At 35.0% G+C, this 5,724-nt stretch overlaps 1 non-coding gene across 1 annotated transcript; it reads left to right on the top strand.

Annotated features, from left to right (window-relative positions):
• Positions 1-203: 203 nt before the first annotated feature.
• On the top strand, positions 204-310 carry LOC126023548 (U6 spliceosomal RNA). The gene has a single exon (XR_007500663.1). It is a non-coding gene; the product is annotated as a U6 spliceosomal RNA (small nuclear RNA).
• Positions 311-5,724: the final 5,414 nt, after the last annotated feature.

Below are 5,724 nucleotides of genomic sequence, written 5' to 3'. Positions count from 1 at the left end.
CATCTCATTTCCATCTTCTCAGGAAGCTTTGGAGAGAGGACTTAGATTTCAGAGTCATTGTACTCAAATTCAAAGAAAGAAGAGCTTTTCTCAATTTAATATATAATGATGGTTGTCTTATATTAGAATGGCATTAACTAAGGCATGGAACTGAAAGCTGCCTTGTTGGAGGAATAATGATAAAATGATAATTAAAAAATAAAGTGCTTGTTTCGGCAGCACATATACTAAAATTTGAATGATACAGAGAAGATTAGCATGGCCCCTGCACAAGGATGACACATAAATTTGTGAAGCATCCCATAAATACACACACACACACACACACACACACACACACATATATATATATATATGTATGTATGTATAGGAGAAGGACCCAGACTTTTCTAAACAGTTCTTTAAGTATTTTAAATTCTTTGGTGATAAATAATCCCCGATACGCTTGCAAAATATTTTTTTCTAGAGGCCTTCTCTAACTTTCAAATTTAGTGCATCCCTACTGGGAACCAGTAATTTGTATTTTTTTAAAGTACTCCTGTTAAATTTTATCAGAAGGAGATAATAGAAAAGACTGTTTAATCTCAGTAGTTATGAAAATGAAAATTAAGTAAAGACTATTACCTAAATTTAGGGATTATAGCTTAAAGATTTTTTAATAAACACCTGTGAGATGAAATATATAAACATCTTGTTATCTAGGGTGGATTTAATTTTTATCAAAAGTATTTCTTTATATTTATAGCTTCATGTTTAAGAACCCACTAGAATATTCTTATAGAGACACCAGGATATTGAAGATGTATTATCAAAATTATACTCAAAGATAATTTCTATCTAGCTCTTCTATATTGAATTTGAATTTACCTCGTGGTGTTGAGGGTTTACTCCTTGTTCTATACTCAGGAATAACTCTTGACAGGGACCATATAAGATGCTGGGGATCAAACCTGCTAAGGTCTGTGAAAAATAAGCACCTTACTCTCTGCATGGTCTCTTTAATCCTAATATCATTATATTTTAACTCAATAATCATCTACTTTTTCAAAAATGTAAATCACTTTATTAAATACTGTGTATCATAGTTGATCAGAATACTTTTGTTTCTAGGTAAGTGGTAGTAAAATTATAAAAAAATAAAAAAGAAAGGAAAGAAAGAAAGAAGGAAGGAAGAAAAGAAAAAAGAAGGGAAGAAGAAGAGAAGAAGAAGAACAAAGAAGTAGAAGAAGAAGGAGGAGGAGGAGGAGGAGAAGAAGTAGAAGAAGAAGAAGAAGAAGAAGAAGAAGAAGAAGAAGAAGAAGGAAGAAGAAGAAGAAGAAGAAGAAGAAGAAGAAGAAGCAGAAGAAGAAGAAGAAGAAGAAGAAGAAGAAGAAGAAGAAGAAGAAGAAGAAGAAGAAGAAGAAGAAGAAGAAGAAGAGAAGAAGAAGAAGAAGAAGAAGAAGAAGAAGAAGAAGAAGAAGAAGAAGAAGAAGAAAATCAGGAAGGCGGGAAGGCAGGAAGGCAGAAAGACAGGCAGGCTGGCAGGAAGGAAGAAAGGCGGGAAGGCAGGAAGGAAGGCAGGCAGGAAGGCAGAAAGATAGGCAAGCTGGCAGGAAGGAAGGAAGGCAGGAAGGCAGAAAGACAGGCAAGCTGGCAGGCAGGAAGGCAGGAAGGAAGGAAGGAAGGCAGGAAGGAAGGCAGGCAGGAAGGAAGGAAAGAAGGAAGGAAGGAAGGAAGGAAATGAAAAGAAATAAGAAAGTGCAGCAACAAAAATTTTGTGAAAATTATTGTACTATGCAAAGAAATCATTAAGTCTGTCTGAAGATTTAATAAGTTCTTGTTACTAGTTGATAACTCTGTGACTTCTTTTGTTTCCAAACATTTGGTGGCTTCAGATACACATTGGACCTAAATTATTGTTTTCCTACAGAAAGACAGCATTAAAAAATTACAGCTCATCCTGTTGCAACTGCTCCATCTAAGTTTTTTAAAACACTATTGCTGATAATGCTGCTTTTGTGAGGCATGTTTTTGGTTGCCATGACCTCCAGAAGCATGGGAAGATGGAGTGAAGGTGCCCAAACTTAACCCCCAAAAGATCTGGTGATGTCATCCCAAATACTTGCATATCTAGAGTTTTGGTCAGATTGAGTCTGCAGAGAGCCATAAAAGAGTGGTTAAGCAGGACTATTAATAAGTGGTGATTGTGGATGATAGGTGTAGCAGACATTGAGCAAGGGTGAGGACTTGGACCTTCCTCTTCTCCTGATATTGCTGGTTTCAGCTTCAATAATGAGCATTCATAAGAAATTTTTTCAGATTTGCAACAAAAAACTATACATATCAGTTTGGAAATGCCTATTTAGATATTTTTATATATGCTTTTTATTTTACTACACTGTAATTTTTATTACAATCTTTGAGTTAAAATTTTGAGATATATCATATTCTTGTATCTGTCCTTCCCACACCTAAACTGAGAATCCTAAAGGGTGGACATTGTCTCAGAGCAAAGAAATTCTGGATGTAAAAATGCTTTTTACTCTTAGAGCATGAGAAATAATACAAGAATTAAAGCAAATACTATGCTTGTGGCCAGCCTTGATTTAATTGTTGGTGCCACAAGGTCCCTGGATCATCTTCATGTATGACTCTGGAGGCTCTGAGTGCCTCTGATTTAGTGGTCCTAGTAATCCAAAGCTCTGGTGTCTGAGCAGCATCCCATTCCAAGACCCTAGCACAGAACCACCACCCCAAAGGGCCCCAAATTATCAGGAGAGACCCCCTTCTCCCTGTCCAACATGTGGGAGGTTAACTCTAATTGAACCATCTATGCTCCATGTTCTACTATAGCTTTTGGATCTTAGTTCTGTATATTTTCTATATATTTATTTGGGGAACTGTACCTCAGCCATACAGGTAGTGCAGGGGCTAGTCCTAGTAATACCCTAGCCCATAATAATGGCCCTGATGTTTGGATGTGGCCCTGATGATATGGTTGTGCTCATTGTCCAAGTATAGACTGCATTAAACTAGAGACCTCATGACAAGGGTATGTTTCCATTTGTACCAATCCAGAATGTTAACAGAAACTGCCCTATTTATTTTTGGTTTTTCTTTTTTTTTTCTTTTGGTTTTGGGGCCACCCCCAGTGACCCTAAGGGGTTATTCCTGACTATGCACTCAGAAATCGCTCCTGGCATGGGGGATCAAACCGAGGTCAGTCCTGGATCAGCCATGTACAAAGCAAATATCCTACCGCTGTACTATTTCTCCAGACCCATATTTGGCTTTTCTATGTTCAGTAGATCAAAACTCACTGCTTTTTGTTACTCAGCTATTTATTCGAAGGGATTGTGGTTCTCCCAAGCAGTGTGCAGGAGACTAAAAGGCCTCTTCTGACAATTCTCAGACAACTGGGCTGGTGAGTAATGGCCCAAAAGAAAGTATAAAATTCCAATTCTATAGTACTATGGACCACCTAGGCCAGCTAAGGACCTCTAGAGCTTTAAAAGTGATGTTCCAGAGGTCATAAAGTACATGAGGTTGAACAGGGTTGGTCACATAGAAGTCACGTGGAAAATATTTGAAAATATTTTCAGGTAAAAATTTTTTGATGTAAAAAATAGTACAGGGGTTAACTACCTTAACCCCTCTACTATTTCTGGCCCAGAATACTTTAAAAACAACAACCACAAAAAACAACAACAACCAAAAAACTGCGTGGAAATATAAACCTGAGCAAAGCTGGGGGAAAATCAATATTTCTTAGAATTTTAACATTTGAATTCCCATATTTCTTCAAAGGATTGGGCCTAATTTGGCTTAGATTTCCATAGGTGGGTCCACCAAAGTATGCTAATACAAATTTGCCTTAAGTAGCATGGATATCAAAAGTATCTCCTGCTGCGTCAGTAGATTGCACTCTTCATTAAGAACTGAGGGATAGATGTGCAAGGTAATGAGTACCCATGTGAGTTTCACAACTATCAAGAAAATCACTGGATTTTCCATGACTAGTTCTTGAATATCAATTTCAAAGCCCCTGCCAACATTACCTTCCCTTCTCTCTTGGTTCCTTTCCTGAAAACTTTGCACTTAAAATGCTAGCTATGCATATTATATTAATGCCCTTAAATGGTACCAATGGTATCTTTGTGTTAATTAATGGAATCCTAATATATTTAGCTTGCAAACAAATGGTTGATCCTGGATATGTAATCAATTTGCTAATTAAAAACAAAGGGGAAATAAAAGGAGCTATTGTTTTAGGAATCAAAAGACCATGTTCCACAGATTCAGGCATATACATAGGATTTTTTGTGCTATCTCTATCCTCAGGCAGAAAACATTTGGGGGACCTACAAATTAAAGGAGCTAACAGTGTGGGTTGTGTTTGGTTCTTAATAATATAATAAAAACTTGTATGATATGGAAACCTGGTGTTTTCCTCATATAACAATTTTTAAGGAATATCCCTAATTTGTATTGTCCTCATTTACTCATTTCTATTAGACTATATAGGAAGAATAAGTTAATAGAGGCATCCCAGAGATAGTAAAGTTGTGATTATCTCATTAATAGATATTCTAGGTTCCTATGAATGCAAAATGAATCATGTGATCAATGTGAGGTAGAAAATACTTGACTAAAAAAAAAAATACTTGACAGTTCTACTTTCTGAGATTGAAGAGAGGTAATGCGTCCTGCTCTTCCTGCATAGTCAGGCATGGTGTGTCAGTTCTTCTGTATTGAAATGTTTTTTAGTTATGTTAGATCTGACTCTATAAGAACAGGGAGCTCCGACTAAATGCTGAATTTTAATATTTTTCATCACAATTTCTAACAACTATTCTTAATATAGACCATCTATTTGTGGAAGATGTTATGAATCAAAATTATTGATATTTGGGTGAGAGCTAACATTGCATATTCTTTATTGTTTTTACAATTGCAGTGTACTAATAAACATATTCAATGAACTGCCTTGGGGAAAATGCTTGTAATCAAACTGTAAACTTTTTACAATGCTGTCAATAAATAGCAGTAGTATTCATATTTTTATTATACTTTTGTGTTTCTTTCCACTCAATAATTTGAAAACTGTATACTTTTCTTGAAACATTATAAAAGGTAGCATTGTGTGTATGTTAACTGAGTTTCTAATAATAATTGATCCTGTTTTGAAAAAAATAACTTCAACAAATCATAAACATTTTTTTTGTTTACTGAATGCTAAATATATGTTTTACACAAATGTATACTACTACAGGCTTTATTCTTTACTCTTAATATTTTTGTACTGGGAGCATCATATATATTTATAGCAAAACTGGCTTAACTAAATCTGCCATCAATGATTTTTATTCTTTAAGATTTTTTTTATAATTATACACAGTGTATGTAGATTTATTTAGAAAATACATGTATTTATAAAATAAAATGTATATTACTGTCAATGTGAAAACTTTTTTAAAATTCATGTGTTATGTATATTTTTGATGCATCCTATTTTAATAAAATGGACTTCTTCAGCATGAGTATACCATCTAGCTTTATAATGTTTCCAAAAACTCTTTGGACTATTTTGAGTTGTGATTGCTGCTGAAATCTATGCGGTGGCTCTAACAAGATATAATGTTCTGTTGCCAGTTTTATAATTGTGTGGGAGCTAGTGTGTTAAAATTTTGAGCTAAAGTTAACAGGATTGAAAATACTGAGTTTGTATAATTTTTCCTGCCCCTC

This window comes from Suncus etruscus, chromosome 11 (assembly GCF_024139225.1).
Source record: "Suncus etruscus isolate mSunEtr1 chromosome 11, mSunEtr1.pri.cur, whole genome shotgun sequence".
In the NCBI taxonomy this organism is placed as follows: Eukaryota; Metazoa; Chordata; class Mammalia; order Eulipotyphla; family Soricidae; genus Suncus; species Suncus etruscus.
This window is presented reverse-complemented; position numbering and strand designations above follow the sequence as displayed.